The following is a 24,047-nucleotide window of genomic DNA, read 5'->3' as shown; positions in this document are numbered from 1 at the left end:
CAACAAAAATTGGTCCTTTCCAGCCACTGACAGACCTCAGAGGGGTAAATACAGGTGCCCAAGGGGCAGAGGGCAACCACAAGCCCAGTATAAACCTTGCCAATGGGGCACTCCAACCCAGAAAGGAGGAGAAGACAGGTCTCAACCCACCAGAAGGCAAACTCGATGACTTGCACCTCGACTGGCCAAACAAAGCTTTTTTGTTAGCCCCCTTGGGGGGAAAACTAGCACTTTTTGCAGACAACTGTCACATGGTCACAAAGGACAAATGGGTCCTAGACATTATTTTACGAGGATACAGACTCCACTTCCACACCTTGCCAATGAAAAGAGGAATGCCACACCTGCCACTAAATCAAAGGGCAGAGGCTCAAAAACAAATTACAGCTCTCATGGCCATGAGAGCCATTCAGCGGGTACCAATTCAAGAGCAAGGACAAGGATTTTACTCAAGGCTCTTTCTAGTACCCAGAAAGGACAATGCTTGGAGACCAATTCTGGATCTTTCAATTCTAAACACTTACCTACAAGTCCCAAAATTCAAGATGCTAACACTACAGCAGCTACTTCCCATGTTGGGCAAGGAAAAATTCAAGATGCTAACACTACAGCAGCTACTTCCCATGTTGGGCAAGGAAACATGGCTGGTAACGTTGGACCTCAAGGAGGCATACCTGCATGTCCCAGTTGCAGAAGATACCTCCGTTTCATTGCAGGTTCAACCCACTACCAATTCTCTGCACTGCTCTTTGGCTTATCTACTGCGCCCAGAGTTTTCACAAAATGCCTGGCACCAGTAATTGCATACTGCAGACAAAGAGGAGTTCAAATATATCCATACCTGGACAACTGCCTCATCCAAGCAGAAAGAAAAGACAATGTTAAGTTGTCTATCTCGCCTTCAATCTTGCTGGATGGGTTCGGAGCCGATCCTCGGCTCCGACTCTGACAATACTAAAGCTCGAGAGCTAATTCCACCAGCTCGAGGCTCCCCCATATCCCACAATGCTAGGCGGTAACTCCTCAGATCTCGTTTGCCGCTTAGCTGACGAGTTGCTCTTTCCAACCGGCTCTGCAGGTTAGTTGGCTTTAGATAAAGTCTTTTTGCTAAATAGAGCCCCTTTTAGTTATTTTTCTATAGTCGTTAGTTAATTAAATAGTTTTACTCTCCCTACCAATTTCTTCCCTTTTTCAAAATTTTTTCAGGAGTTTCTCCCTTAGGCCTTTAGGCCCCCTCCCACCCCTCCTAGTAGTTGGAGTGACTGTGTTTTTTTTAGGGAATTTTTTGCTTAATTACCTTTTTTATTTTTAGTGTAATCTGTGTGTGTGTAAGTGATTACACTATTGTTGATGTTCTTCATCTCACATTGCTGCAGTCCTTACACTTGGGTAGTCCGCTGTCCTCGGTCGGCCCGAATATCAAAGTATAAGGCTGACGTCGGTCAAGGCGCATTTGACTGACATCAGGACGTCAGGGTACAAATGCGCATGACCGACGCCATATCCTCAGTCTTTTTTGCCGCATGGTCCGATGCAGAAGCAGCATTGCAAGTGCCGGTTGGCGTTCTGAGATTTTCGATTTCGAAGTTTCAGACCGAGTTCAAAGTTGGCTAAGTACCCCGTTGGGGAATATTTTAGTTTTTTCTTGCCTCAGTGATTTACCGGATGTCAGAAAAAGTCAATAATTGCATTTCTTGTGGGAAACAGATACCGCATAGAGATCATCATACTTTGTGTATTCCTTGCTTAGGGCCTGAGCACGACGTTGTTGGCTGTCGCTCTTGTGCTAGATTCAATAAACGCACTATAAAGAGAAGGTTGGATTGTGCCAGGTTAGTCTTTGGGAAGCGGTGCAATTATAAAATGCCGTCGGATGCTCCGCGCCCGCTTCAAGAAGCGCAAGGACAAAGCAGTTAAGTTAGGCTGAGCGAACCGTCTGTACTGGGCGCGGTTCTTTAGAGGTGTCGGTGGAGCGGCTCCACCGGAGGTTTCTTTGTGTTCCCAGGGTGAGACTTTATTATTGCAAGATGTGGCCTCTCAGGAGGCAGGTCAGGCTGAGGGCTTCTCAGGTTACTATACTCCCCTCCCTTCCTAGGGGTGGCTAGGCCCTCTCCTTCTGTTTCAAAGGCTTCTCCCAGGGGCAGGCCAGGTTCAGTTTCAGTTGGTGTCACCCTAGTTCTTCTGGAACTGTGCCCAAGAAGCATATGCTTAAAATGGCAGAAGATTTGATTACTTTGATTAGGGGTTCTATGCCCCTCCTGATAAGAGACCTAGGGTGGAGCCTGAGCTAGGAGTTTTGAGCAGGCTTCAGATGTTTCAGAGTCTTGACTGAAGACTTGCAGGAGTACTCTCCTTATTCTGATTCTGATGTGGATGATTCTACTCCTTCTGCTTCTCCTCCTGAGGATTTTTCTTTTTCAGAAACTCTTCATTCCACGAGGGAGCATTTTAAGTGGGAAGGTCAGGACTTCTCTGATTCCAGGAAAAGGCTTAGGGAATTTTTGTTTTACCCCAGCATAGGCCTTTGGCTATACCTCCTGTTTTGGATGTAGTGGAAGATGTTTTTACAGAAGCTTCTCTTAATCCTGATTCTTTGCCTCCTGCTCCTGTTAAACCAGATGGGTATTACAGGGTGCCTGAAGCTCATAAGTTTCTTTTTAAGAGTCCTAGGGCAGACCCAGAAACTGTTAGCCAGGGGCCTAAGGGTGTTAAGGCTTCTGTTGTAAAGAATCCGGTTCCTGCAGACAAAGAAGCCAGGGCCTTGGATAGATGGGGAAAGAAAGTTTATACTTCTTCCACTCTTGCTATGAGGGCTTTGAATTGCCAGTTTCACATGTTGAAATACCAAAACTATCTCCTTTCACAATTGAAGTCTAAGGTTGATGCTCTGGCAGAAGGTATTGATTGTAAAGAGTTGCAAGATTTAGTACATGTTTCTGAACAGGTGGGTAAGCATTCTTTGCAATGTGGTTTTGATGCTGTACAGGCCTCGTCTAGGGTGGCTGCCACTGGGTCAGTTCTTCGTGAGCACGCCTGGCTGAGGGATCAGAATTTGTCTGAACATGTTAAAACAAGGATTTTAGATGCTCCTTTGCAATCTGACGTGTTGTTTGGTTCTCCTGTTGAGGCAGTTTTAAAGAACATGGAAGACAAGGCTAAGTCTATGCAGACTGTTAAAGATTTTGCAGGTCCAGCCTCCAAAGTTTAGTAGAAATTGGCCTACTAAGGTGGACGATCCTTCTTATGATTCCCAGTCTAGGGGTAGATCTAGGCGTGGTAGGTAGAGCTCAGGGCTCTTTCAGGCCTAGAACAGGAGTTCTCCTGCACAGTCTTGGTGAGGCAGGGTCAGTCCTTCGTAAACAGACCCAATGACCTACCTTTTCAGCTGCCAGAGCCTTCTCGTCTGGCAGCACCCTTGGGAGGAAGGTTGGCACTTTTCAAAGAAAATTGGAGTTTAATTACCCAAGACAGATGGGTATTGGATATCATACACCACGGTTACAGGTTTTATTTCCATACCTTGCCTCCTTTCAAAGGCATGCCAGGCGTTCCTCCTCAACAAAGAATAGAGGCTCACAAGCAAGTTTCTCTGTTACTCCAAATAGGGGCCATACAGCCGGTCCCTATGCCAGAAGTGGGCCTAGGATTTTATTCTCGCCTGTTCCTAGTACCAAAGAAGGGGAACACGTGGAGACCAATTTTGGATTTATCTACCCTCAACACTTATCTGGACATTCCCAAGTTCAAAATGTTGACGTTACAGCAGCTTTTACCTCTGCTGGGCAAGGATCATTGGATGGTAACTTTGGATCTCAAGGGAGGCTTACCTTCATGTTCCTATCAGACTAAGTTGCAGGAAGTATCTGCGTTTCGAGCTGGGACTTCTCACTATCAGTTCTCTGCATTGCCCTTTGGCTTATCTACTGCGCCCAGAGTGTTCACAAAAGTTCTGGCTCCAGTGATAGCCTTCTTCAGGCTAAAAGGAATACAGATCTATCCTTATTTGGACGACTGCCTGATTCTGGCTCAAGGAAGGAAGAGCTTCTTCATCATTTGGAATATGTGATAGCAGTGCTAAGATGCCTGGGGTATTCTGTGAACGAAATAAAGTCCAGTCTAGTACCCTCTCAGGACATGTGCTTTCTGGGTGTGAGACTGAATACAGCATCCCAGGTGGCCTTTTTAACCCCGGACAAACAAAAGAGTCTATCCCTTTACTTCAATCAACTATCTCATCAGTCCGGGCTGACTGCAAGGACAGTCCTTCAAGCCTTAGGGTTCATGGCATCTTGTATTCTGGTGCTTCCCAATGCCAAACTGCATATGAGGAAGCTACAATGGTATCTCAAAAATGTATGGACACAGCACTGCCAGGATCTAGACACTGTCATTCAAATAATACCTTGCATTCAAAAGGAATTTTTGTGGTGGGCTCAGGAATGTCACCTAAACAAGGGACTCTGTGACCCGGCCAGAGGCGAGTCAGATTTTAACGACAGATGCCTCAGACAAAGCTTGGGGAGCTCATCTAAATGGAAAATGGATGCAAGACAAGTGGCCTGCCAGACTACAATATCTACATATCAACCTGAAGGAGATGTTAGCAGTCCAGTTTGCATTAATAGCTTTCAAGGATTTACTTCTTCCAGGGCAGGTGTTGATTCTAACAGACAACACAACTGTCATGTGGTACATCAACAAGCAAGGGGGAACACATTCTTATCCTCTATGCAGGCAAGCAATGATTTTATGGGAGATTGCGCTAAGCTTGCAACTTACTCTTCAGGCAAGGTTTCTGCCAGGAGCACAGAACTCCTTAGCAGATGTGTTAAGCAGACAAATCATGGATCCCCACGAGTGGAAACTGGATCTTCATGTATTTCAGAGATTGACAGTGTCATGGGGAACTCCAGACATAGATCTGTTCGCTTCTCCACTAAACCACCAGCTGCCAAAGTATTGCACAAAGGGGTTTCATCACACAGCTTGGAAAGTGGATGCTCTGTCTTTCAGTTGGAAAAACCTTCATGTGTATGCCTTTCCACCTCTACCTCTTCTTCCAAAGGTACTATTAAAGGTCAGACAAGACAGGCCAAGGATGATTTTGATAGCTCCAGATTGGCCTCGGCAACACTGGTACCCACTTCACGGAGTCTGGTAAAGAAGCCTCCATGGCCTTTACCTCTGATTCCTCATCTGTTATCTCAGAAGGACGGTCATCTGCTCAATGTCAAGCTTCACTCTCTTCATCTAACAGCCTGGCATATTCTGTGTTGAGACACAGCAGGTCTCAACTTCCTCAACAAGTTTTAAATGTGATTATGGAAGCTAGAAGACCTAGTACAAGGAAAGTGTAATGAAAAAAATGAAAGAGATTTTTATTTTGGAGTACAGCAAAGAATTTGGAGATTTCTGAGCCTAATTTGAGTGTGGCTCTTCAATATCTTACTGAGTTATTGGACAAAGGTTTGTCCTTCTCTTCCATCAAGATTCATGCTGCAGCAATTTCAGCTCACTATGATTGTGATCCACCATTGTTTTCGCATCCTTTGTTCAAGCAGTTTCTTAGAGGGCAAAGAATATAAGACCCCCATGAGAGCTCCTACTCCTGCTTGGGATCTCAATTTTGTGTTGGAAAACTTACTCTACAACCTTTGAGCCTCGGCTACTGCTGAATTGAAATACTTGTCATGGAAGACTGCTTTTCTGTTGGCTATTACTTCTGCAAGAAGGGTGTCTGAGTTGCAGGCCCTTATGGCAGTAGAGCCCTTTTTGATTTTCCATAAGGATAGGGTATCATTACGTACTAATCCTTCCTTTATGCCTAAGGTGGTTTCTAGTGTGGCTTTAAACCAAACTATTCATTTGCCTACTTTTTATGCAGACCCCCAAAATAAAGGGGAAAAGATTTTGCACACTTTAGATGTACACAGGCAATTGCGTTATTATTTGAGCAGGACTAAGGATTTCAGGCAGTCTCAGCAGTTGTTTGTTTCTTTTGCTTTGAGTTCACAGGGCAAGCCTGTGTCAAAACAAACTATTTCTAGGTGGATTGGCTTTTGCATTGCATTTTGTTATTCCCATCATGGCAAGGAGATTCCAGCTGGGATTAGGCCTCATTCCACTAGGGCTACTGCCACTTCAACAGCATTTCTAAGGGGTGGCAACTAAGGATATTTTGGAAGCAGCTACTTGGAGTTCAGTGCATACTTTCTCTAAGCATTATCACCTTCCTATCTACTCTAAGTCTAGGGCTGGTTTTGCCACAGCTGTTTTGCAAGGCATGTTGTCAGCTCCTGCTTCTTTATGATTTGCCAGCCTCCCTTACCTCTGCTTTGGGATTCTACCCAATAGTAAGGACTGCAGCAATGGGGAGCGAAGAACATAGTACAGTTTGTACCTACCATAAATGTAGATGTTCGAGGATCACATTGCTGCAGTCAACCCTCCCTCCTTCCCCTCTGTGTTTAGGGGTGGTTGTGTAGGTGAGGTTACATGCTTATATTTTTGTATATATTCTTGTATATATTGTACATATTTTTGGTGCAGGTATTTTGGGCCTTGTCTTTTTAGGGTCTTCTGACATCTGGGGCAAGAAAAGACTGAGGATATGACGTCGGTCATGCGCATTAGTACCCTGACGTACTGACGTCAGTCTAATGCGCCCTGACCGACGTCAGCCTTATACTCTGGTATTCGGGCCGACTGGACGGCGGACTATACCCAATAGTAAGGACTGCAGCAATGGGGATCCTCGAACATCTACATTTATGGTAGGTACAAAACTGTACTTTTCTCTACGAACTAATCCTTCCTTCATGCCTAAGGTGGTTTCCAGTGTAGCTTTAAATCAAACCATCCATCTACCCACTTTCTTTCCCAATTCACAGAACAAAGGTGAGAGACTCTTGCATTCCTTGGACATTCACAGGCAGCTTTGTTACTACTTGGACAAAACTAAGGCTTTCAGAAAAACTGACCAGCTCTTTGTATCCTATGCTACAGCTTCTCAAGGGAGGGCTATATCCAAACGAACCATTTCTAAATGGATAGGCCATTGCATACGGTTCTGTTATACCCATCATGGGAAACCAGTTCCTACCACCATTAGATCCCACTCTACCAGGGCAACAGCTACCTCTACAGCCTTTCTCAGAGGGGTTCCTACCAAGGAAATTTTAGAAGCTGCAACTTGGAGTTCAGTAAACACCATCACCTTCCTCTTTATTCTACGTCCAGGGCAGGCTTCGCCACTGCAGTTCTGCAGGGCCTCATTGCCTCCACTAACCCTCTATGATACCTCCACCCTGCCTTAGCTTTGGGACTCAACCCAAGTGTGATGACTGCAGCAGGGTAACACGATGAACATAGTACAGTTTTGTACCTACCATAAATGTAGATGTTCGAGTGTTCACCCTGCTGCAGTCCAGGTTATCCTCCCTCCAACCCCTCTGATCTTTTTGCTAAATCTCTGCTATGCCTTACTGATGTATTTGCTTACAGCTGAAGGGATTTTGTGTTTGTACAGTGTTCACACCATTTGGTACTAATTTTGATCACCTTTTTGGAGGCACCTGACATCTGGGGCAAGAAAAGCTGAAGAAAATGGCGTCGGTTGCAGTATATGTACTCCTGGTGCACTGACGTTGGGGATGAGGCGACAACAACCGACGTAGGACCAAGACTTTGGAAATCCGGCCGACTGCGGGACCGCCTGACAACAGGATAACCCAAGTGTGATGACTGCAGCAGGGTGAACACTCGAACATCTACATTTATGGTAGGTACACAACTGTACTTTTGCTGTAGCATAGACTAGATCCAGGCCTGCTGCATCTAGCTTTGTTTGTATAACTTGAGCACTAATCCAGGCATTCTTTAAAGTATTCAATTGTATTTATTACTGCTTGGTAGTAACTTGATTAAAGTGTAGCTATCATTCTAAGTCTTTTGGATTAAGCACTTGGGCTTCAGACCAATTGTTTTACATTAGGAAGGTTTGTGGCCTGCACTGTGGTGGCAGGACAGGTAGCTTACATCCTTCTAAGTTGGGAACTGCTGATTGAGGGCTCAATGTCTGTTATTCTAAAAGTGTATTAGTTCTGGATGTCCTTCAAGGATGCATCTGCAGTCATAACATATGGGCTGTCCTGCCTCAGGCAGCCCTTCGGTCGGCCGGATTCCAAAGTCTGGGTCTGGCCTCGGCTGATGTCGCACTTTCCCCGACGTCATAGTGTCTGGGGTATAAAAGCATCAACCGACGCCATTTTCCTCAGTCTTTCTTGCCGCGCGGTGCCCGAAGCAGAAGCTGTTCGCAAGTGCTGGTCGGTCAGATCCAGTGATTTCAGCTACCGAAGACTTCGAAAAAAGCTAAGTACCCCGTTGGGGACTCTTTCTTGCCTCAGCCGATGTCAGACAAAGTAAATAATTGTTTAACTTGTGGGAAACAAATACCTCATAAAGATTTCCATTCTTACTGCCTTCCTTGCTTAGGCCCAGACGACGACGTATCGGCCTGTTTAGCCTGTGCCTCCTTCAACCGACGAACTCTTAGATGTCGGTCGGAGTTTGCAGAGGAATTTTTTGGTGCCGCTTTTGTTTATAAAATGCCGTCTGAGACTCCGACTTCGCATATGGTCAAAAAACGCAAGGAAAAGGACCGACACTCGCGGCCCGCGGTTTCGGCTGAAACCACGGCTAGGCCTACCACGAGTGTCTCGGTTTCGGCCGAAACCGAGTCCTCGGTTATTCCTTCTTCCGAAACCATACTTCCGACCACCAAGGCCAGAGAGGCCCCGGCTGAGTCTGCTTCAGAATTACCTACCGAAGCTAGTGTTCAGGAATTGTCCGACACCATACCTGTGGACATTTCTACCCCAGCACGTGGGGCAGCTAGGCCCCCAGCTTCTATGTCCATTAAGGCCTTTTCTAGGGCTAAAGCTGCCAAACTTTCAAAAGCTTTGCCTGCCAAATCTACACCCCAGAGTCCTTCCTCTAGTTCACAGATCCTCAGCCTTGCTGAGGACCTTATCTCCTTAATTAGGGGTTCACAACCTCACCCTGACAGGGCCTCTCAACCTCCTCCAGACAAAAGGCCCAGGACTGACCCCTCTGAACCACACTCCTCAGATGATTCCACGGATGGATCGGAGTTGTCAGACCACCAGGAAGGGGCTTATTCGCCTTATGAGGATTCAGATGCAGAGGAATCTATCCCTTCGGCCTCACCTCCTGAGGAGTTTTCCTTTGGGGAGACTTTACACTCCATGAGAGAGCACTTTCAATGGCAAGGTCAGGATTTCTCTGATTCTAGAAAAAGATTAAGGACCTTTTTGCATTTGCCTCAGCATAGGCCCTTAGCTATACCTCCTGTTCTAAATATAATTGATGATGTGTACAGTGATGTCAGTACAGCCCCTGATACTCTTCCTCCGGCCCCTGCCAAACCTGACCGATATTACAGGGTCCCGGATTCTCATTTCCATCTGTATAAAGCCCATTCTGCAGACCCAGAAACTATTTCTCAGGGCCCTAAAGGGGTTGCAGCCGCTACTGCCAAAAATCCTCTACCCTCTGAAAGAGAGTCTAGAGCTTTAGAGAGATGGGGAAAGAAGGTGTATACATCTGCAACTCTTTCTGTCAGGGCATTAAACTGTCAATTCCATATGATACAGTACCAAGAGTATTTGTTAGATGAACTGAATAAGAAACTTTCTTCTCCTGAACCCCTAGACCGTAAATCCCTTCAGGATTTGGTACATAACTCACTACAGGTTAGCAATCATTTCTTAAAATGTGGCTATGATGCACTGGAGGCTTCATTTAGATCAGCTATGACTGGGGCAGTTATTCGTAGGCATGCCTGGCTGAAGGAGCAATCTTTGCCAGACCATGTCAAAGCTAAACTCCTGGATGCTCCAATGGAGAAACAAAATTTATTTGGCTCCCCTGCTCAGGAGATCTTAAAAAAGGAGGAAGAAAAAGCAAAATCTGTGCAAACAGTTAAAGATTTCCTGCAAGTTCAACCACCAAGATTCCGCAGAAACTGGCCTACAAAGAATTGGTCCTTTCCGGACTCGGACAGAGCCCAGAGAGGCAGGAACAGGCGCTCTAGAGGCAGAGGACAATCGAAGGGCTCCTACAGAGGCCGTCAGTGGCAGCCTGCCAGCCAGAGGAGCAGTGCAGCAGCTGCGACGACAACCACTACTACAGGACAGACTCAATGACTTGACCCTGATTCTGCCTACCAGGGATCAACTGGAAGCACCCTTGGGCGGAAAGCTGGCCTTATTTTCAAAAAACTGGCATTATATTACAAAGGATACATGGACATTGCAAATAATAGACAAAGGATACAGGTTCCACTTCCACACTTTGCCAAACCTTCCACCAAATCAGAAGGCAGAGACTTTAAGACAAATCAGCAACTTACTTCAGATGAAAGCTATAGAAAAGGTACCATGTTCAGAACATGGCCAAGGATTTTACTCCAGACTATTCCTTGTACCAAGAAAAGAAAATCAATGGAGGCCTATTCTCGACCTGTCCGCACTGAACACTTATCTCATTGTGCCAAAATTCAAAATGCTGACCCTACAGCAACTTCTTCCCATGTTGGGCAAGGAGTTTTGGCTGGTGACTCTAGATCTCAAGGAGGCATACCTGCACGTCCCTATCCGACCAAGTTGCAGAAGACACCTCAGATTTCTTGCAGGATCAGAGCATTATCAATTCTCAGCATTGCCCTTTGGCTTATGTACTGCGCCCAGAGTATTCACGAAATGCCTGGCATCAGTAATTGCACATTGCAGACTACAGGGAATTCAAATTTATCCATACCTGGGTGACTGCCTAATACAAACGGACAGCAAGAAAAAGTTGTTAAAGGCCTTGGCCTATGCCATACACCTGCTACAGACCTTGGGATACACAGTCAACATCCAAAAGTCAAGACTAGTACCATCCCAAAGGATAACCTTCTTGGGTGCAGATCTGGACACAAACACCCAAATGGCCTTTCTCACAGAAGAAAAGAAAAAACAACTTCCAGATTACTTCATGATTCTGACAAGACAAACTCAGCTTACTGCAAGGAAAATCCTGCAGGCCCTGGGTTACATGGCATCCTGCATAATCCTAATCCCACATGCCAGACTGCATATGAGGAAATTACAATGGTACCTAAGGAGTGTATGTAAACCATGATACCAGTCATTCCATGCCTTCAAAAAGAATTCCTGTGGTGGGCTCAGGCCTGCCAGTCCAACAGAGGGTTGCCTTTCAGCAAACCAAAAATAAGGCAGACCATCTCCACGGACGCCTCCGACCGAGGATGGGGAGCGCACATGGAGGACAAATGTATCCAAGGCCTATGGCCTCAAGGGCAGCTAAGCATGCACATAAACCAAAAGGAAATGCTGGCAGTGAGGCATGCAATCGAGGCATTCAAACCCTTCATCCAGCAAGGACATCTGTTAATAAGGACAGACAACACCAGCAAGGACATCTGTTAATAAGGACAGACAACACCACGGTCATGTGGTACATAAACAAGCAGGGAGGCACACATTCTTGCCCTCTATGCCGGATGGCTATGAATCTGTGGGATCTATGCCTGAATCTCAATATCCAACTACAGGCCCAATTCGTGCCAGGGAAAGAAAATGCACTGGCGGACAGCTTAAGCAGAACTACCATGGATGCTGCACCCAGACATCTTCAATCTCATAACAAAGACATGGGGAATGCCGGAGATCTGTTCGCCTCCCCTCTCAACCATCAACTGAAGACATTCTGCTCAAGGACATACCACCCACAAGCTTGGAGGTTGGACTCTCTCTCTTTCAGCTGGAGAGCCCTAACAGTATATGCCTTCCCACCTCTCCCATTGATGTACAAGGTTCTACTGAAGATCAGGGAGGAACAGCCAAAAGTGATACTAATAGCTCCGGACTGGCCAAGACAACACTGGTATCCACTATTGAGAAGCATGTCTCAGGGAAAATCATGGCCTCTCCCCCTATGGCCTCTTCTTCTGACGCAGAACAATTTCAGGACACTGCATCCCAACTTGAAAACATTGCAGCTAACTGCCTGGAAAATTCCTTAAATCCCAATCAAACTGTTTTATCTCAGAGGGTGAAGGACATTATCCTGGAGGCTCGCAGGCCTTCCACAAGGAAGACATACTCAGCTAAATGGAAGAGATTTCTCATTTGGAGCACATCAAAGGGGACAGATGTCTCAGTGGCAAACCTAGCACATATCCTAGAATACTTAGCAGAATTGTTCCACAATGGCCTGTCCTATTCTTCCATTAAGATTCATGCTTCAGCAATTTCAGCAGAATACAATGTGGATCCACCTATCTTCTCCCACCCTCTCCTCAGACAATTTCTGAGAGGGATCAAAAATGTTAAACCTCCAAGAAGACCCCCCCCTCTACCTGCCTGGGATCTAAACTTTGTGCTGGAGAAACTGACACTACCTCCTTTTGAAACAGCAGCATCAGCGGATCTACGGTTTCTATCTTGGAAAACTGCATTCCGTCTGGCAATCACTTCAGGAAGAAGAGTATCTGAGTTGCAAGCATTAATGGCAGTGCAGCCTTTTCTTATTTTCCACCAGGACAGGGTGTCACTAAGAACCAATCCTACTTTTATGCCAAAGGTGGTATCTAGGGTATCCTTGAACCAAGCTATTCACTTGCCTACGTTCTTCCCTAATCCGCAGAATAGAGGGGAAAAACTTTTGCACACCCTGGATATACACAGACAACTATGCTACTACTTGGACAGAACAAAGACTAGCAGAAAAACTGACCAACTTTTTGTAGCATATCCAACTGGGGTGCAAGGGAGAGGAATTTCCAAACAGACAATTTCAAAATGGATAGGAAATTGCATTCGCTTTTGCTACTCCTTTCATGGAAAGACAGTTCCTGAAAATATCAGGCCTCACTCCACAAGGGCCACAGCCACCACTACAGCCTTCCTACGGGGGGGTGGCTACCAAGGACATTTTAGAAGCTGCTACTTGGAGCTCCGTGCATACATTTGCCAAGCATTACAATCTACCTTTATACTCTAGATCCAGAGCAGGGTTTGCAACTGCAGTCCTGCAGGGGATCTTAACTACACCATCCTTTTCTTAGTACCTCCTCCCCCAGATTGGCTATGGTATTCTACCCATATGTTATGACTGCAGATGCATCCTTGAAGGACATAGTACAGTTTTGTACCTACCATAAATGTAGATGTCCGATAGGTATGCATCTGCAGTCAGGATTACCCTCCCTCCTTCCCCTCTGTGGTATTCCTAGGGTGCTTACCCCTCTTTTAGCTAGCTGGGGGAATCTATTATGGTGTATTTGTTTGTTTATTCATGTATATAATTTGCAGATGTTTGGAACTTTTCAGCATTTATCCAAATTTAGACTTCCTAGAGGGCACCTGGCATCTGGGGCAAGAAAAACTGAGGAAAATGGCGTTGGCTGATGCTTTTATACCCCAGACGCTCTGACGTCAGGGAAAGTGCGACATCAGCCGAGGCCAGACCCAGACTTTGGAATCCGGCCGACCGAAGGGCTGCCTGAGGCAGGACAACCCATATGTTATGACTGCAGATGCATACCTATCGGACATCTACATTTATGGTAGGTACAAAACTGTACTTTTAAGCACTTGGGCTTCCGACCAGTTGTTTTACATTAAGAAGGTTCGTGGTCTGCACTCTTGTGGGAGGAGAGGCTGGACTCTGCCCTTCTCAGCTGGGAATTTCTGGTTAAAGGCTTATAGTGCCTGCATATTTGAACTGTTTCTTACTGAAATTGGTACACCTTGTTTGCTGTAGCATAGACTAGATACAGGCCTGCTGAATCTAGCTTTGTTTGTATGCTTGTTGTTTGTTTGCTTGTTATTTCCGTGAAATGCTAATTCCACCTAAAACGCGGCTTTTCAGCGCTTCTGTGGATCCCTAGTGATATCTGCATTGCTTACTGTACCTATTTCCTTGTTTCACTTGAAAGAAAGTTTACTGTTTGTCGTTTTTGCATTTAAGTTACCTGTAACACATTGCATTTAAGTTGCCTGGCACTTGCTCTAAAAAATTAAAAGCACTACACCCTCACAAACTCCCCTTGAGTACCTTGTTCCCCATTGGCCCTTTTTTTTCAATTATAAAGGAATTCCCAATACTATTCTAGCATGTCCAAAGGTCAGTTGTCAATCTCCTCTCCAGTCCAGCTGGTGAATCTGGGAATCTTGTGGCAATGTTACAACTGCCTCATGTACACAGACAACCCGCTCCTCCTCCCAACAAATTCCAGCACATGTGAGAGATGCAACCATATAGCCAAACTGGAGGCTAAGCTCTCTCAACTCAGTACTGGCATAACCAGTCAGGAGGAGAAGGAAACCACACTCACTATAATTCTAGTCTCACATAGACCTACCACGACAGCAAACCAAATACATAAACACACAAAAACATATTCGGAGGCTCTAAATAAAAATCTGCCTAAGCAGCAGAGACCTCCAAAGCAGACATGCAAGCAACCGCTACCCCAAAACAAAACGCCTGCAACACATAGCTCACAAAGCCAGTGTGCCGAACAGTCACAGCCCTTAAGGCTAAACACACCTGATACACTTGTAATAGGTAACTCTATCGTCAGACACACTGACGTCCCGCTCACCAGGCTGAACAAGAAGGTCACGGTGATCTGGTTGTCGGGTGCTAAGATCCGCCACATAACACAAGCACTCAGGTCACTCCAAGGCAAGTACAAATATGACTGTCCATGCTGGTGTGAATGACCTGAGACGTACCTCCCTGGACTACATGAAAAGAGACATAGAGGAGCTCTCTGAGCATGTAGCCCAGGCCGGTATGACCCTGACCTTGAGTAGCATCTTACCCTCACCAGGAATGATGCCACAATATGAAGACGAGATGATCAATTTCGACAATTGGCTTAAGTATTGGCGTCATTCAAAGGGAATCCAATGCCTGTCAGCCTGGGATGACATGCTCGAGAAGCCACGATGCTTCGCTAGGGACGGCTTGCACCTGTCACCCCTGGGCTTTCGGATATTGGCAAAGGCTCTTGCTACCCCCATAGTGCCTTTTTAGGCAAGGCTCAAAAGACAAACCCACCTCCATAGGTATCACAAGGGATAGGAAACTAAGAGTAATGCTACTCAACGCCAGAAGTCTAAACCTCAAGATGCACGCACTCAAAACTCTCCTTAGCATGGAGAACATAGATATCTGTGCAGTAACAGAAACCTGGTTCAAGGCTCCCGACAGCACCCCAACACTACCAGGTTATAACTCATACCATGCTTTTCGGCCCCAAAACTTGGACCGAACCACAAAAGAAGGGGGAGTATCAATATTAGTCAAAGATACCCACACCTGCAGGTTGGTGGCAAAGCACGAAGCATCAGAGACTATCCATGTGCAACTAACAGTTTATAGCCTGCTACAGACCACCCTCCCAAACCCAGGAACCCCACTCGGCCTTCCTGAGAACACTGGAAAATATGAAGGTCTCTCCAAACACCATTATATTGGGCGACTTCAGCTACCCAAACATAGACAGGGAGCATTACTCTAGCTCCAACACCCTAGCCCAAAGGTTCCTAGAATTTATAAACTCAAATGCTATGGAACAACTTGTTACCACTCCCACAAGAGGGGAAAACCTACTGGACCTGATCATCACCAACATGGGGACTCTATGCTCCAGACCAGAAGTGTATCCCTCACTGGTAAGATCAGACCATAAACTAATCTCACTGGATATTCACATCCCGACTCCACCCCCTGCCCAAAAAACCACAGTGAAAAACTTCTCTAAAGCAAATTTCACACTCCTCAAAACCGAGGTGGAAACCTTCAAAGCCCCCGGGCCTGTGGAAAATACGTCCCAAACCGCAGAATCCTTTATAAACGCAATCTATGAACACCTTCAGGAATGCATGGATCATGCAATCCCAAATAAAACCAAGACCCAATCCTCAAAAGGCAGACGTCCTGTCTGGTGGACCTCAGCCATAAACAAATTATACAATAGAAGGAGGAAGCTACTACATGACTGACCAAAATCCCAAAAAGGGAAGGCATCTCTGATTAGTATTGGCAAAAAACTACGGGGGCACTCATAAAATTGTCTAAGGCCAGCTTCGAGAGAAAAATTGCACAGGACACTAAGGATAATCACAAGGCTTTCTTTAGTTATGTTAGGAATCTGGGTGGGAATTCCCAGATATGCTCAGAATTAGTCCAAAATGACAAAAAATACACCAAACCTACAGACATTGCCAACATCCTAGCTGACAGGTTCAGCGCAAACTTCTCCCCCCCTCCCCACCAAAAGGGCAAATATCTATCCCAGCAGAGTGCTGCCCCCTGACATCTCAATTGCTCATGTAAGAGACGCCCTATCCAAAGCAAAAAACACAGCATCAATGGGACCAGACGGTGTCCCGGGCTGCGTCCTACATGAACTCCAAGAAGAGCTAAACCCAAACATAAAACTACTGTTCATTCTCGGCCTTACTACAGGATATGTAACCAAAGAGTGGCGTACAGCAACAGTGGTCCCTCTCCACAAAGGTGGTGCCTCAGTGGATCCTGGAAACTATCGCCCCATAAGCCTGACTAGCTTGGTCTGCAAAGCTATGGAAAGGATCATCATGGACCTCATAAATAAAGATATTGGAGACCTACAGACACTGGATCCTACCCAGTTCGGCTTTGTTAAGGGCAGATCCTGCCTCTTAAACCTGGTCAATTTATTTGAAACAGTCACCAAGGCCATTGACGAGGGGAAGGTGGTCCACACAGCCTACCTGGACCTCGCAAAAGCCTTCGATACAGTACCCCACTCGGGCATTATAGATAAGCTCACCAGCTTAAATATAAACCCCTATGTCACTAGATGAGTTGCAAACTGGCTCAAGGGCAGAACCCACATGGTTAGAATTGCTGGAGCCATGTCAGACTCCAAACCAGTTACAAGTGGCGTCTCACAAGGCTCAGTCCTGGGACCTCTCTTGTTCGGTATATATTTCTCGAAGGTACAGGCCAACACGGAAGAACTGTGGCTGACCAAGTTCGCAGATGACTGCAAACTGGGTGCCTAATCGACTCTCCAGCCGACACAAGCATCCTCCAAAAGGGCCTCATAGAAACAGACAACTGGTGCCAGAGCCATGGCCTCAAGCTAAACGCCAAAAAGTGTATAGTCATCCCCTTTGGCAAAAACAAAGTGCCCACAAATTACCACATAGGTGGTAATCCATTAAGTACAGAAAAAGTAATTAGGGACCTGGGGACCCAAGTTGATAGCAATCTGTCATTGTCAAAACATTTTATATAGCCCACCTAATCATGAAGGGATTCACATCTAGATCAGGGGAGGTCATCGTGCCTCTTTACTCATCCCTCATCAGGCCCATAATTGAGTACAATGCCCCTTTTGGGATGTACCTTACCAGACACCTGCAGCAACTGGAAAGACCCCAAAAGTACCTCACCAAGAGGATCAAAGGGCTCAAACAGATGCCATATGCTGCCCGGTTAAAGAAACTCCAGCTCTACTCAGTGGCATACCGCCTGCTCAGAGGTGATCTGTGCCTGACGTATAAAGCCATGTCCAACCCAGAATTAATGGACATGCTGCACCTCAGAAAATCCAAATCCCATCGAGCTACGCGCTCGAGAGACTTGAACATCAGCACTGAAATAAATAGGACATGCTGGAGGAACAGATTCATAACCCAGAGGCTTCCTTCACTCTGGAATAAAATCCCAGTCCAGGTTAGGCAGAGTCCCTCATTGACTCTCTTCAAGAGTAATCTTGATGAGTGGATGGGAGGATCGTAGGTTTATCCCGGGTATCACTTCTGTGTCACTGTTAGACAGAGGCACAGTATAATAACCTCGAAAAAGGACATAGCAAAATTAATTTAAAATGGGTGGCAAAAGCCAAACACACTCTGGCTAGGCTTATAAATGCCCTAGGGCAGATAGCCTAGTATGAACCTATGAACCTAAAAGAAAAAAAAACAACAAGGCAGTTATCTGACTGCTAGGTATTCAGCACAGCAACAAGGCATTCAGACCAATGAATAATAATGGCATTTGGACTGGCGGCAAAGAAAGTTCAGGGTAACTGCGTCCATATGTCACTTATGCCCTACGTTTTGTGCAGGGAGCGTGTGTGTGATGTATGGCACATACAAAATCATTAGTCTTTGGTATACTGGCCGAACGTCCGGCTTCCCTGGATGGGAGGTCCTTAATGTTAAGAATACTGTAGCAGTGATACGGAAGGACATCTAAGACTGTTTTCCTTGTTTCCAAGAGTGAATTTCTGGATTAATGTCCTTGGCTTGAGCTGTAAACAATTTTTTTCTAGCAGATGCTCTTGGAAAATAAAACAAAATTATTGAAACCATGAAAATGGTAAGCTTTTTGCATCTGCAAAGATATTAGCTTGTTTTTCCATTAACAGATGTTCTCGGTGTGAGACGAGAAGTTCACAGCTGAAGGCCGTTGGCCACGGAAATTCTGTACAATATGTTCCAAGTGAAATTTACAATGATTCCTCCTTGCATCTGTAAGCTGTTTGCTGTTTCTCTCCCTCTCTTCTCTCTCTCTCTGTCTTCTCTCTCTTCTCTCTCTCTCATATTGATGCACCTGCAGATAGCTTTTGTCAGTATAATTAATCTTGACAGTTCTGAGCATTTCTTGCCAAGGGAAATGCAAAATTTAACGGTACAATAAGAAGCAGCTCAGTGAAAAATAAAGTTTTAAATTATAGGAAGTGAAGAAGGGGTAGTAGCCTCCCCAACTGCCTTAATACTTTAATGTATTTAAGAGAACAACATATAATTTAGTTTTATTAAAAGATAGCTAGTGCATATTTTCTTAGGGCTAAAAAGCACACACAATTCACATTTGGGAGGGGAATAGATATAAGAAAAGAACAGGCAGCAATCAGTGAAGTGAGACCACAGACTGTCGCATGTGCTTTAGCATGGGAAACCTTAATTTTAGATTAGGTTATGCCTGTGGATGTAGGTGTTGATGTCAGACAATTATTCCTATCTGAAGGGTTAAACTTCATTTCTTAAAAATGTAGATAGTTTTGTGTGTATGTGTTCTAAGTTTAATAAGAATGGGGTGTTTTGAAAATGTATTTAATGTTTTTGAGATTTTGTTAAAGACAAAAGTCTTAAAATATGACACGAGTCCAAATGGAAGAACGCATGTATGTAAAAGATCAGTCTGCCAAACTGTGTGCATGTAAAACAAAAATTGAAAACACACAGTCTGTTATTTTCATTCATTCCTCAACTGATGGGTTTGGATCAGAGACTCTGATTTGACTCTACCGCTTCTTCCAGATCATTGGATCCTAGAAACTCCTCCCTTAACCCATAATGCCCCTCCAGCTTAACCTACATCAGATCTCATTTGCTGCCCTTCAATATCAAATGTGGATTCCTCCCTCTTGAGCAATTTTGATGTAATCCTCTGATTCTTTCCTTCCAGTGGTACTTGAGTTGCCAAAAATTTTGTGCGTCGTCTTCCTCCCTCCCATATTTGTGAGTTGCCAAAAATTTTGTGTCTTTTTTTCTCCCTCCCATAATTTAATGTTTAAGTATATTTAGATATCTTTTTTGCTGCCAAGTTACTGTTTGTGGCATTTCTTCTGTTACCATTGCTGGTATTTTCTTTCTTGCCATTGGTGGTAGTTTCTCCCTTCTACCCCCTTTCTCTTTTTCCTAAACAATAAAAAAAATTGTCTGCTTGTCATAATAGATGTCAGCCTTTTTTAGTTAAGAACTTGTATCAACCTGTTAGTGTTTATTAGATGTTGGAGAAACCTTCTGGGTTTAAAAAGTGTATTTCCTGTGGGCATAAGATCCCAAATTCTGATGCCCATGGGGAATGTATTTTATTGTTTGGGTCGAGCCCACCTTGTTTATAGACTGTGATACTTGCTCTACTTTCAATTCTTGGGCTTTAATTTTACCATAAGAGACCCTGCAGAATTAACTTATTCTTGCCTTTCAATCTTCCTTCTCAGTGGCTGGAGCTTAAACCCTTCTAAAAAGTTAGAAAAGGCTAAATTTGATTCTCAAGCTAAGGGCAAGGAGTCCCAGAAAATGTCTCAGGATCGTTGCTCGACTTTGGCTTTGGCTCCCTCAGTGGAGCCCCCTGCCAAGATCATAAAAAGTTGGATCTGTCCGTCTTTGATGTGGCAGGTGGATGTTCTAAATCACCATGGATCCATACGCCTCCTCTTCCATTGTATCCTATTTCAGCCAAGCTTCCCTCTCCATTCTTAGAGGAGTCACCTCAAAGGCGGTCTAGGCCTCCTTCCACTACCTCCTCTCTAGTCCTTTAGAAGCCTTTCAGAAGCAGATGTGGACAACATAATGATGTGGAAGTTCCTTTGAGCACAGATACAGATGGGAGTTCTCCCTGCTTCAGCCCCTTCCGGGCCCGAGAGCTGACAACTGTCTACTTCCCCTTTGGTATCTCCTTCTGTGATCCGTCTTTCTGTTTCAGAGCCATCTAATAAGATATTCCTGGGGTGTCTACTTCGTATCTGAAGAATATCTGTTCAACTCCTCTGAGTTGACTGGCTCCTAGCATTTCAGAGCCAAAGCATCAGTGCTAGATCCATTGGCTTGTAATTAACTCCAAAGCTTTCGGAGCCATCTCTTCCTCTAGGAGCTGTGGTGCTGGATACCTCTGGTCCAGCTCCTTCCTCTGGTGGAGTGCTGATGCAGTTGGAGGATCTGACAATTGGAGAGAGATTTCAGTCTCTGAGCCATCAACTTCTGTTTCACCTAGGCGTTCCGCCTTCGAGGTCATGGAGAGGGATTACTGTATGCCTAGAGAACAGACATTCCTGCCACCATTGTATAAGACAACCCTACATCATGCTGTTCTAAGTCCTGAGCCTGTCCCCCATTGTATAAGACAACCCTGCATCATGCTGTTCTAAGTCCTGAGCCTGTATCATCTCTTTCACTGAGACAGCCAACCCGAACAAGCCTCCAGCCAACCCACCGAGGACACTGATTTTGATGAGGGTGAGGAGTTCCCTGGACACCTGGTGATGCGTCTCTGGAGACATCCTGGAGCATTTAAAACAGAGGTGGTTGGTCTTCTGATACCCCTTCTCAAGAGGAATCTGCATTCCTGGAGGCTTTTGGGTCTGGCCCATCTTCTTGAGGGACTCCCCCAGCAGATGATATTGTTGACTTAGTCTCTTGGCAGGCGTGGAATGAGACAGACACTCACTGAGCCAATTCCTAAGAGACTAGACAAGATTCTTGCATCCCCCCACCCCCAAGATCGTGTACTTGGGAGCAAGGGAGTTCTTGTTGCTGCCATGGTTGTTGCAGCTACAATTGCAGCTACAAGAAAGGAACTAGCAGAGCAGAGTTCTTCTGTCCTTCCCCCTAATAGGATGTCTAGGGCATTGGACAGATTTGGGAAGCATGTTTATTCTTCAGCGACCTTTGCTGTTAGGTTGCGGAATTACTTGGCACATTTCACAAAAGATTGCAAAGTGATTTAATCAAGGAGCTTACCAGATCTCTTTCCAGGTCCACAACCTCCAAAGATAACAATTGCCCTTCTGTCTATTTCAGATGTGTCCATGAGGTGGATCTCCCACTGTGTGGAAGGTACTTCACTAACAGTGGGTTCAGTCATAGCCGTCAGGAGATGTACCTTGATGCACTTGTGTGATTTTTGCAGAACCATTTAAGTTTTCTTTCATCAGTGCGCCCCTTGAGGGATCTTCTCTTTGACCCCAAAGTTAAGGACACATGCTCCTGGTGTGAACAAGAGGGAACCCCCCCCCCATCTGCTATGGGTGTGCATTTTTCTACACCTCAAGGACCCTTCTTTAGGAACCAGTGAGGTGGCAGAAAGATGTGGTTTAAAAAGTCCCAGGGTCCTTTCCAGGATTCACATGGAAATAGTTCTCCCAGCGGCAGAGAGTGAACTTGAGTGGAAGATGCTGGCCTTGTGGCAGAGGTGGTCTGCAGTACCAGGGATCTAGGCATTTTCTCCGATGCGGCCTATCAGGGCTCCTGAAAGGAGCCCTGACTGTCCGTGTCTGCTCTCTGGAGGCAGTCTAGGATTTTTTACTCCTGCACCAAACAGCCTAGCTAGCCATCGCAAAAGATTAGTGGGTGCAGAGAATTGTATCCAGAGGTTATACCATTCTATTTTCCCTAGCCCTTCCCGCAGTTCAAAAGAAAATCCCCAATGTTCCACCTAGTCAGAGGGAAGCAGCATCTCTAGGGGGAGAAAAAAAAGCTGCTAAAAAGTTATCCAAGAGGTTCCCCCAGTCCAGAGAAGGTCCAGAACTTACTCAAGATTCTTCTTGATGCCAAAAAAGACAGGAGACTTGAGACCAATTTTGGATCTCAGCAAGTTAAATCGGGTTTTTCAGTATACAGATTTGTGGAATGGTCATGGTTCAATCCATTTTGACCTGCTGCAGACAGACAATTGATCTGCTTGATAGATCTTTAGGATATAGACTATCGCATCAAAATGACCAGGAATTCCAGAACCAGAAGATACATACGCTTCCAGCTGGAAGCCAGTCATTATCAGTTCAGGGCACTGCCCTTTGGTCTCACCGCAGCACCGTAGGTGTTCATCAAATGCATGTCAATGGTCGCGTGTCACTTAAGACTGTTGGTTGTCCCGGTGGTTCCCTATCTAGATGACTGGCTCCTTGCATCCCCAATCAGGCATCAACTAATACTGTCCAGTTGTGTCTTCACCTGGGAATAACTGTTAATTACAACAAATCTCAACTCACTCCTACTTAGTCTGGAGTCCATAGGGGCACATTTGAGCACAGTTAGATAGCTTGTCTCTCATCTACTTGAATAAACACTCTCCATTCTCAGGTAAAGAAAACTATCCAGACTTCTCTTCCAGCCATCCTGATCCTACTGGATTTGAGTTTTATGACAGCAGCTGTCACCCTGATCCTACCAGATTTGGGTTTCATGACAGTAGCTGTCACCCTTGTTCCATTGGCCAGGTTCTGTATGAGGATCCTTCAGTAGACTGTCAGTGCAGCGGTCCAATATCCAACATCCATTTTCCATGCCAGTCAGGATCACTCAAGTGTGCAAAAGATGTTTTCTATGGCAGATTCACTCAAACTAGACGGAGGCCGTCCCTTTGTTCTTCCCTTTCCCATGGCCACAGTGACCATAGATGCTTCCCAGCTTGGGTTGGGGGGCACAACCTGGGGAAAGATGATTCACAGCACGTTGTCCCTCGAAGAGGCCAAGATCCATATCAATGTCCTGGAGAGGAGGGCTATCCTTCTAGCATTGCAGACTTTTCAAGAACAATATATTGATAGTCTGGTACTATTACAAACAAGGGGGAAACCAGATCTTACTCTGTTGAGGATCTATAAGAGTTTGACAATGGGCTGTCTCTTCCAGTTGCTTTCCACTAGCAGTGCACATTCTAGGGAAATGTGTGATTACAGATGAGCTAAATGGGTCCATTTTGATGCCTCATGAGTGGTCTCTCAATGCCAACATGACGGAGATGATTTTTCATCAGTGGGGCCAACCGTGTTGCGATCAGTTTGCTTCTCCCCTCAACAAATGCAGTAGTGTTTTTTGTCTTGATTCCTCCCTCCATCGTGGGAGCCATCAAGGAGATGCTGTAGTCCATAATTAGTCCGCCAGACTCCTGTATTCTTTTCTGTCACTAATTCCCAAATTTCTTCAGAAAGCACTTCAGATGAAGACCACTGTTGTCCTCCTTGCCTTCTTTTGGCCTTTTCCGGTGTAGTTTCTGTCCCTCTAGCCTCACCTTCTATGGATTCTGGATCCAACTCCAGACCCTACTATATTGCCCACATGCATGACTCTTCTGGACATTACAGGCATCAAACTAACCGCATGGTTTTGCCAGTTCTGCTAATTGCTAGATGGCCCAGGCTGTCTTCCTTTGTGTGTCATATT

The sequence above is a fragment of the Protopterus annectens genome, chromosome 1.part0 (assembly GCF_019279795.1).
Source record: "Protopterus annectens isolate FY-2018-M chromosome 1.part0, PAN1.0, whole genome shotgun sequence".
Taxonomy (NCBI): domain Eukaryota; kingdom Metazoa; phylum Chordata; order Ceratodontiformes; family Protopteridae; genus Protopterus; species Protopterus annectens.
The sequence above is the reverse complement of the archived record's forward strand: the minus strand, read 5'-3'. Positions refer to the sequence as shown.